Source organism: Grammomys surdaster, unplaced genomic scaffold (genome assembly GCF_004785775.1).
Source record: "Grammomys surdaster isolate TR1022 unplaced genomic scaffold, NIH_TR_1.0 98, whole genome shotgun sequence".
Lineage (NCBI taxonomy): Eukaryota > Metazoa > Chordata > Mammalia > Rodentia > Muridae > Grammomys > Grammomys surdaster.
This window is the reverse complement of record NW_021604577.1, coordinates 6,717,561-6,728,974: the sequence shown is the minus strand read 5'-3', so window position 1 is coordinate 6,728,974 and position 11,414 is coordinate 6,717,561. Positions and strand designations below refer to the sequence as shown.

Genomic DNA, 11,414 nt, shown 5'->3' with positions numbered 1-11,414 from the left:
AGGGAGAGAGAGAGAGAGAGAGAGGGAGCGACGTGGAGAGGAGGGATGGGTAGGGGTGGGGGGAGAGAGGGAGAGGGGATGGATATGACAGTGAACATAAGTGTTTTACAGTGATGGATATATTTTTTTTTCTTACATACATTTTAGTTATCTGAATTTCTGGTAAAATAGTGCTTACTAAAAAATATTTAAGATTGCCTCGAATCTAAGTTTGTTTCTAATTATCTACTTATGATGACAGAACTTGTCAAATGATTCTGATCTTTAGAACATATTATTCAGTCCAGTCCCAAACTGCAGGACATGAAAAGAAGGGACATTTAATTGCAAGCGTTAGGCCACATAAAACACTTCAAACTTTCAGTGATTCTTTAAAATAAAAACTAAAACAATAAACAAATTCATGTAAGTTAATGATAGTACATACTGTGGCTCATAGGGTTTTATTGAGCTAATACATAACTTATTTTCAAAGTTCTAAAACTAGTTATGTGGAGAATGATTCTACTTGAAGGCTCTTTTCTTCCTTGATTGCCTTTTATGTCAATATAAACACATAAAGACAGTTTGCCTGTGCATGCCCTTTAGTTTAAAACCATCATCATCAATGAAATGTAACTGCAGTGAATCAACTTGGACTTGAAAGTGCACCTCTGTAACCCTACCTCTGAGGCACGAGACAGGTAGATTCCAGAAGCCAGTCAAACCAGCCAGTAATGATGAAATTCAATGGTAGCTATGTCAAGAAACAAATAAGATGGAAAGAGATAGAGGAGGGAATCTAAGGACCTCTGCCATTTACAGGCATTGGAGTTGTGCATCTACCTAAGTTTGTGAATACAAACATTGGTACTCATAATCAAGTGTAATGCACACACACACACATGCACACACACAGACACACAGACACACACACACACAAATAAATAAATGAATAATAAACATTGAAACAATACCAGTTCAGTATTTGACATTTAAATAAATATTACCACACACAAAGTTATCATATAATAGTACCACAGTTTGGGTGTTTGATGTATTTTTCTATAGAAAACCAGTATTGCTGCAGAAGGGAAATATACATTTATAATGTTATTAACTGTGACATTATGGTAGTGTTAGTAATTTTAATCGTAATGTCAGTTGTTATGGTTGAAGACATGTAAACACATATGATTAAGAGTGTTGAATTAAGTGTCACATAGAAATCACTGAAATTCTCCAAAACCATCACACTTTTAGGATGTGTTTGAGTGATTTATTTATATAAATGGAATCTAGGTATCACAAGTATGAAAATCTATTGCTGAAAATTGAAATTCGATCTAAGATTACTTATTTTTATATTATAATGAACTGTGTTTTAAATTATAAATGAATTTTTTTTAAAAAAGATCTCAAGTATTGTCTTATTATGTCTCTGTTTGTTGACATCAGGTCTCACCCATTTATAATACTTTCTTCCTGAACTCTTGTTATTACAACTTAATAATCTTTAGAATTATTGTTGAATTTATCTGGTGCTAACTACATGTACTGTTATGGTTTCCCCTGTGCGTTTTGTCTCCTTTACATATATACCCCTATTTAAAATTTTCACAAGGATCTGCTTTGATTTTGTAGAATGTTTTACTTGCCATAATATATACTGCAGAACTTGGCATATGCATATTGGGATATGTAAGAATGTTAAAACTCCTGTTAACTGACTGAAGTCTAGAAAAGCATTATGAAATTATCATTGTTTTCTCTGTTTCAGTTAATATTATAATATTGTTTTATGGGTAATTAATCAAGCTATAGCAACTGATTAATCTTGAAGTATTTAACTAACCTACTTCAGCTTGGTTCAGTAACAGATTTCTTTCATGGGAAAATGGGATCCTCTCTTACTGAGAGTCTTTTGTCAAAGACTATAGGTGAAAATCTTTACAAACAATTAGAGTGTACTTTTTTTGTAAATCAGATGCGTTAAGAAGTAGCCTAATAAAATTTGATCTCATTTTGTCTTTCCAAGTAAAATGTGAGTGTCACAGTAAGAAAACAATTGGGAAACACATATTTACTTGAATTGATAGACATGACATTTGTGCAAGAAGCCAGGTAGAGTGATTCACACAAACTGAGAAAGAAAAAAGGCAAAATGTATAAGATGAAACTGTTATCAGCCCAATCAGTTATCTGAGCTCAAAAGTTAAAGATAGTACAGCAGTGTCAGCATTTCTCTGGGAAAGTAGAGCGCTATAAATATCCCATGCTGGGAAGTGATAATCTGACCTATAAAGATTCACCATTGCACTGTGCTTGCTGCAGAAATTGGATAATCATTGTTTGCAAAGTGACAGACTTTCTCTGGGTCCAGGCCTGAGAGATACAGGAAGGCTCCTATAAAAAAAAAAAAAACACAGTGAAATTCACTACAAGTTTTTAAGTTTAGACTGACTTACTATATGTAGTATATACTTTCAAAAATTACTAGCTAAAACATATCATAGTAGGCCCCAATCTAAGAGAGACAGTGATTTTTTAGACCCAAATCATATTAATTTAGATTTTATTATATCTATTTAGATCATACCTATTCATACCAATTTAGATGGGACAATTCTATAGAATTTAAAATCCTGGTCATCTATACAGGGCCTAAAAAGTTTTAAGCAGGACTGGATCCTAGAAATGAGAGGGAGAAGTACACATCAGCTCCCATTCCTAACCAAACACTTATCTGTAATTGACACCGAGTTGCAAAGGAAGAGTTAGTGTCTTCACTAATTTTGTTAACCTTAGATTAGGTACAACCACTAGCAGAAAAAGTCTAACAACAACAACAACAAAAAAAACCCTCCAAAAAACAAAAGCAAAAAACTAAAAAAAAAAAAAAAAGAAACCTCAATGGTGTTTTTGTTTTTGTAGACATTTTGTCTAATATGGCTATGTTTGTACATTCTTTTTGTTTTCCTATAGTGAACTTTTGCTTTCATATTTTTGTTTTGTGTTATGTGTTTTTTATTTATATGTTTGTATTCATGTTTTGTTGTTCTATTCTGTTTTCAGTTTGTCTGTTTGCCTTTTTGGTTGCTGTGTAAGGAGAGAAACGGTATGACATTAGCTGGGTAGGGAAAAGGAAAGACTGTGGAAAGTGTTGTTACATTTAGCCCAGTAGAGAAGTCCACTCAGACACTGTTTATAGCCAAATGAAAATCTTCCAGCTGTCTGTGACCACACAAGTCATGTGTTAGGAGACTTAGGTGTTCCCCCTCTCCCAATGTCCACACCAAGGGTTTTTAAAAGAACAAAGCATATCCTGGCATCTTTCTTGGCACCTGTAGATGGTCTTGGCTGAAGTAAGCAATTTGAAGAAAGTAATTTAATAGAACCTAATATAAGCAGTTAGCAGTAGAGGTTCTTCACCAAGAGGCAGTTTTAACAGAAGTTAAGAAAACATTTGAAAATAGCTAGGACATTCTGACCTTTGGTTCCTAGAGTAAAGTTAAGTAATATATTCCATGGAAATCTCACCAAGGAGTTAAATTCTAGTTTAACCTGAAGTGGCATCAGCAAGAATACATGATAGAGAAACTTTTGCACTGCCTTGCCCTGTTAAAGTGTTGTGGGCAGTGGAAGACTTGATAAAAATAAATATTTCTGTACTGGATTTATGGCTCCAAAAGTAAGAGGAGTCTCTGCTCTTCCAGGAGCCAGGGTTTTAATTCTTAGCACCCATAATCATAGTGAGGAATGGAGGACAGACCTAATTTTACTGTATAGTATACCACAGTGGCAGAACATTCTTGTGGGTCTCATGAAGATCACAGGCAAACTACTCATCATTTGATTATTAATATAATATACTGGTAAGGTTTGCATTATATTAGAATGGAGGCTACCTGGCTATAACTTGAAGTTCATACATTGAATAGTGAACTATATGACTAAGACAATCACATCCTGTAATTTTATAAAATGATTCCGTACAACCTCAAACCAGTTTGAATTAATTGACCCATCAGAATTACACACCATATTTATTAGCTAGAACACATTTAAGAATGTCAAGATTTTTTACAACTTTAGTTAGGAGTATGCATGTGTAAGTAAGTGTACATGAGTGCTGGTGCCCACAGAAGCCAGTTAACCCACGGAGCTGGAGATAAAAAAATGACTCTGAGTCAACAAACATGGATACAAGATCCACAATCAGATCTGCAGCAAGACAAACATTCTTAATCTTAAAAAAAAACATGAGTGCTAGACACTTCATACAACACCCAATTCTAACACCTAACGTTGTCCCTAAGATTGAAATTTCTTATAAAAATCATATCTGACTTTTCTCACATAGTTTACAAATGAAATATTTTATAAAAATAATTTCACCTCCAACTTTTGACCAGAACTTATATTCTATCTTTCGCTATACGAAACTACCACTTGATACCTTAGATGTAATGTAAGCTTTGGAAATCATTTCCTCTATTTAGAGAAAGTTTTAAAGGGATTTTCTATTTCTATTTCGGTTGAGCTCCATACATACCATCAAGCAAATCATCTGATTCCAAATAAAGTGATTACAGTCAATAAACTGGTTCATCTAAATTACTGTACAAAACTTAACACTGAAACACACACACAGGTCTATCTGTACTATCTTAATACTGTGTGTCTTAGTGTGAAGACGTATTAGAAACAGAGGTCTATCTATGTAACTTCACTGGATTCTTCTCACATGGAAATTGCCTGATCAACATGTAGATATTATCATAGAGATATCAACATAAAATTATAAATCATAGTTATTAAGTGATTACTTTTGAAATATTAAAATCGAGTATCGATTTTAATCAAATATAGTCTCATTAACTTAAAAGAATCTTCAGTTTAAATAATTAATACTTCAATTTTTATCACTATCTTTTATTGGTTTAAGTGCACAAATCTGTTCTTTTAATAATTCTGATATTTTTAATAATGTGTACTTTTACCTTTCTTCAGAGAAGTCCATAAAATAAGAATTACATCTCAAAATGAATACCTTAGGTTGATGAAGCGTACATTTATTAAGAATGCTTTTGTTAAACCAGAAATTTGTGAGAGAAAAAAAACAGTTCCACAATTTTGAGCCAAATTTGAAGTAAGTTTTAATTAAATATTGTCCAAGATGATGAACTGTGGCCAGGTCTATTCCTGGCTTTCCAGAATATGAGGATGAGTCCTGCTTAACAGAGGCATAAAAAGGCATGCTCATAAAACCACTGAATTTCCCATCAGGTCCAAGCAGGGGTAAGCATATACACACTTGCAAGGTGTAATATTCTTGTCCATGTTTCATTTCAAACTGTATCCTAGGTATTTTGGTGTTTCATTTGATATTATCAGAGAATGAGAACATGGATTTATATTTCTCCAAATGTACTTACACTTACAGAGAAGACATACATGTTCTCTGTAAGTGTAGTACTATGAAAAAATGCATTGTTGTTAATAGTGGTTTTGTTTCCTTTGTGTGTTCAGAGAGAATACTATGCAGTATAGTGCAGTCTAGATGGCTTACCTCTATGTCCAATATGATACGAGTTTTTTCTTACTTTTGCAGTGTTATTTATTACATTCTCAATGAAGCTGACACTGACAATAAAATACAGTATGTGAATATCATCATGATTTTTTATTTTTGCTATTTCTGTTTCTTCTTTAATAATAACGCGTTTTGTCTTGAGTCATACTTTCAATATGGATCCTGGAAGAAAACACTCTGAACACGTTTGCTTGGCAATAATGGACACGAAGCAAAGAAACCAACTTTTAAAATCATCTATTGAGGACTGAATATGTTTATTTCTCCAGAATTATTTAGTCAAAATTTAATACATTTAAGGAAAATAATATTTTGTTTAATATGTCTCGGGTATATTTAATATGCTGAAATTGAGTTGTATACAAAAAGTGTGAACTTTCTGTCCATCTCTTTTGAACTTGCCATAAAGATTGGAAGCAAATAAGAAAAACATGAAACTTGAACAGAACCTTGTAGAATATTTCAGGCACTGTTGATGTCACATATCAATTTGTTGAAGCCAAAAAATTAGCTCCCTGGTTGTTTTATGATGATCAAGAAGTCGTTGTGAATGAATAAGGCAGAAATTGAATGATACACGCAAAAAATGAGAATATGAAGATGTGGGCAGATGTTGTCATAGAATCATAGTCAGTGCATATAGGAGTCCAGAGTCCTGGAAGCTGTACTGGGGTCTAGGACAGAATTAAAGCAAATTGGTAGGAATTTAACATGACAAGATCAGAAGTACTGATAGAAACTTTTACAACCATGAATGACCCTCATGCCTCACTGGACAATGACAGGGGGACTGGAGCTTTTTACAAGGTCCCCTTCAATTACTGGATGTCAGGCCTCCATCCCCACCTTCACAAGATTAGAATTGCCACAGCCCTTCTATACTTAGAGAAGGGAGGAGATGTCTGGGACATCTGGGCTTACACACTGAAGGTCTAAAATCAGCTATAGGCCTAAAATCAGTAATAGGCCCATCATACATGTATACTAACACCAAGTCTTGGGTCTCTGTGGAAAAACATTGAATCAGATGGCTATAAGCTATTGTTATCAGGCAGCTTTCATGGAAATTTACTAGCCTGAGTAGTCATAGACCTTGTAAATCAGTAGCCTTGGCAGACAATACCAACTTAGATAAGGACTAGTGAATCATAGGCAGAGTCATAGTGATCTGTTCTGTGAACCTTCACCCAGCCAATACTCTGTTTTGAAAGATACCTGTATTCCCCCTGAACACCCATGCTCCAGTGTCATCCCCTTCCCCACGTCCTTCCTTTCTGTGTTTATAACCCTGTGTGAATGAATTATGATTTGAAAAAAAATTATTAAAAAAAAGAAAAAGAAAGAAAAAAGAAAGATAGAAACTTTAAAAGACCAATAGGTTTTATGCAATCTACTGGGTTCAAGTATAAATGGTCAATCATAGGAAAACTTGACAGAAATTAACTAACAAGTTCAGCTTGGACTTAACAGATCATCAAACATTACTTATTTCCCCATGCCACTTATGCCCCTGATAGCTACTTCCTAAAAATTTAAGTTGCTTGCCAATTTTCTCCCTCATCACTTAGGCTCTCCTAAGAATATTAACTTGAGGGCCGTCTCTGTGTCATAATACACCTTCACCAATATCCTTTTGTCCTCTTTATTACTAAATCCCATACCAGTAAAGAGCTTGAGTGTCACATTGCATGACAAATATGTTTCACAAATATATCATCACACCTGAGGAGAAAAATAGAAAAACTATATTGCTTTCTTAGAATATTTTGATATCATCTTTTCCATCAGAATTATGCTTTTAATTTGTAAGTAACTTCTGATATTAGTTGAGGAAGAATCACCATCTACATTTGCCTTAGTTAAAATCATACTAGGATAAAATCATACTAGGCATCTACTATGTTCCTGCATATTCACATTATCAACTTAGAACATATTGTCCCTAGAATATTCTTGAAAATGAGAAATAATTGTGTGAGATTATGTAACATGAAATATTAAAAAATGTAATCTATGCTATGCCAGTACATCCGGTGGGCATGGCTGGCCTCTTCTCATTTAGTGGAGAATCTCTGACTTGAAGCCCCACAATCTCTCCCTGTGCTGGGTCACTATGACAACAACCCCACGCTTCCAAATTCCCATGGCTTTTTTGGGGTGCACTTCTTGCATATCCACGCTTGGCTCCCTACTTTTCTTTCTGGAATCCAATTGAGCCTCAGTGTGAAGGAAAACACCACATAAATTTAGATCAGAATCAATGGTAACTCAATCGCTGGTGTAACAACTAACATCCTAGTTTATAAGCCATTCTAATTTAAATCCTCTGGTAGGAGAGGCAAACAGATCTGCCACCTGAAACAGGGTCTCCACTACCTAGATTTTCACTTACATCCCTCCCATCCTCCATCCCTCTTTCCTCTCCTTTTCTGCCCTTTCCAACCCAGAAGTCCTGATAACTCGCCCAGTGATTGGTTTCTTTATTGATTAGAAGGGCCACATGAAGTCCAGCATATGTGATTCACTACTCGTCCCCAGCAGCCCCTCTTGGGGAAGATGAATTAGCATCAAAATATAGACAGCACCAGAGCTATCCACAACAAGATTATATTATAGATACAGGTCAAAGTAACGTATCCTTTATTATGTTAATTTTCATAAAAGTGCAAATCTGTTGTTCTTCCTGTGGGGTTGAAATCTTCTTCAGTCCTACCCCTAACTCTTCCGCTGGGGTCCCTGGACATAGCTTTTATTGTTAGTTGTTAGTAAAAATATTAGACTATGCCAGTTTCCTATCTTTTATAAAATATTATTCAATGATATTGAATATCTCACAGAATTAATTACATTGCAATTTTATTTTGTATATTAAGTATGGGAGACACCTTACACTGAGAATGATTTATGCATACATTTTGGCTATAAAAATATAGATTTGTTAGCAGATGTAGTGCTTTGTCCAAATAGTCAAAAATACATTTTCTAAAACTTTTTAGTAGTTAGGTGTGGAGTTGGAGGAAGTTCCCATCTAGTCTTGGCCCTAATGAGTAAGCATGATTCACAATATGGTGTAATCCTCTGGCCAGATCCCTCCTGCTGGCAAAAAATACAGCTCAGCCTGTAGATATTCCCACATCAGTTTCCAAGAGCTGGCAGAAATCTGTAGTCCTTGGCAGCTGGTGCTTTAAGAATTTGCCTCTGTCTCTTTTCAGTTTAATTTGCAATAAATCATTAGATGCGTTTTACTCATATGCTTTTATTTACCTTTATCAGTTTAAATGGAATGCCTGTTACATGCAGTTATTAATTTTGAGACACACATACTTTTCCAGAAGCTTATAATAAAAGATCATACTCTCAGCATGCAAGCATATTAGTAGATTGTGTCTCACGCAAGGATATATTTCAATAAGGATTTTAGCTGTTCCTCAGCTCCAGGCCTCTCGACCTCACGGTATTGCCAAAACGTCACTTTCTAACTAGCTGACTTTAGACAAGCTAGACGTGAAGGGGAAGCAAATCGTGATGAGGGTGGACTTCAATATTCTTATGAAGAACAGCCAGATAAAAAATATCCAAAGGATCAAGGCCGCTGTTCCAAGCATCAAATTCTGCTTGGACAATGGAGCCCAGTCAGTTGTCCTTATGAGCCACCTGGGCCGGCCTGATGGTGTTCCCATGCCTGACGTGTACTCCTTAGAGCCAGTTGCTACAGAACTCAAGTCTCTGCTGGGCAAGGATGTTCTGTTCTTAAAGGTGTGGGCCCAGAAGTCAAGAATGCGTGTGCCAACCCAGCGGCTGGGACTGTCACCCTGTTGGAGAACCTCCGCTTTCATGTAGAGGAAGAAGGGAAGGGAAGACATGCTTCCGGGAACAACGTTAAAACTGAGCCAGCCAAAATTGATGCTATCCGAGCCTCGCTGTTCAAACTAGGAGATGTCTATGTCAATGATGCTTTTGGGACTGCCCACCACAGCTCCATGGCGAGTGTGAATCTGCCACAGAAGGCTGGTGGATTTTTGATGAAGAAGGAGCTGAAATGCTTTGCCAAGGCTTTGGAGAGTCCAGAGCGACCCTTCAAGGCTATCTTGGGAGGAGCTAAAGTTGCAGACAAGATCCAGCTGATCAGTAATATGCTAGACAAAGTCAATGCGATGATCATTGGTCGTGGAATGGCTTCTACCTTCCTTAAGGTGCTCAACAACATGGAGATTGGCACATCTCTGTATGATGAAGAATGAGCCAAGATTGTAAAAAATCTCATGTCAAAAGCTGAGAAAAATGGTGTGAAGATTAGCTTGCCTGTTGATTTTGTCATTGCTGACAAATTTGATGAGAATGCCAAGACTGGCCAAGCTACTGTGGCCTCTGTTATACCTACTAGCTGGCTGGTCTTGGACTGTGGTACTGAGAGCAGCAAGAAATATGCTGAGGCTGTGGCCCGAGCTAAGCAGATTGTTTGGAATGGTCCTGTTGGGGTATTTCAATAGGAAGCCTTTGCCAGGGGAACCAAGTCACTCATGGATGAGGTGGTGAAAGCCACATCTAGGGGTTGCATCACTATCATAGGTGGTGGAGACACTGCCGCTTGCTGTGCCAAATGGAGCACAGAGGATAAAGTCAGCCATGTGAGCACTGGAGGGCGGTGCCAGTCTAGAGCTCCTGGAAGGTAAAGTCCTTCCTGGGGTGGATGCTCTCAGCAATGTTTAGTATTGTCCTGCCTTTGGTTTATGTGCAGAGCCCCTAAGTCAACCTAGTGTTTTCTGCATCTCCAATTGGTGTTAGCATAAGATTCACCAAGATGCAGCATCAGGAAACCTTAAACAGTTGCACAGCATCTCAACTTGTCTTTACTGCATCGGGATGTGTCTACATTCTTCAAGATCCCATTTCAATTTCTTAGTGACTAAAACCATTGTGCATTGTAGAGGGCATCAATTTATATTCTGCCTGTGAAAGGAAGTGAGCTGTAAAGACTTAGCTCTCTTTGATGTATGTGGCCTCTGGTTAGCTTTGTCACTGTTCATGACTCAGTATAGAAATATGATGAAATTCCAGCAATACGTTTAGAGAAGTTGATAATCTATTAAACAATAAAGATGTCCACATGGGGAAAAAAAAGAATTTTACTCTTTGGGATAAGGATAACACTCTTATTAACTTTAAAGTCATTGTCACTATGTATATTCTTTTCATAGAGATGTATATGTTAGTTTGTTATTTGAGGAAGGGAAGGGATAATTACAAGTCAAGGAAATAAAAAAGGTATTTATCTTTAAGCTTCTGGGCAGTCCAAAGCCTTTTTAAATCAATGCTTTTTGTGCATTTAGTGAATTTATATTTGACTAAGAAAATTGTGTAAGCACTATTGATACAACACACATTTTTTGAGGTGAGTACAGTGAATATTATTGGTGGTATTCAAGAGAGTAGGTAGGGCTCCCCAGGTCTTTCCTATTGTTATGGAGGTCTGGGATGGAAACTGAGGGAGATGCTCAGTGTTTGATGTGGAGTTGGGACAGGGACTCCTCAGCACCCTAGGGTCTCTCTCTTTCTTTCAGTATCCTTGCTGGGGCGGGTGGTTCAGGGACTTTTATTTTTTGGAGGCTATGTAGACCATGAGGTCCACCACTCTGTTGCTGTAGCTGTATTCATTGTCATAACAGGAAATGAGTTTTACAAAATTGTCATTGAGAGCAATGCCAGCCCCAGCATCAAAGGTGGAAGAGTGGGAGTTGCAGGAGACAACCTGGTTCCTCAGTATAGTTCAAAATGCTCTTAAGTGGGCCCTTCACCACTTTTTGATGCCGTCATACTTGGTAGGGTTCTCCAGGCTGCA

General features: G+C 36.7%; 1 pseudogene; it reads left to right on the top strand.

The window, feature by feature from the left end:
* The window catches only part of LOC114633345, a 19,420-nt pseudogene extending 9,135 nt beyond the window's left edge, over positions 1-10,285 (top strand).
* Positions 10,286-11,414: the final 1,129 nt, after the last annotated feature.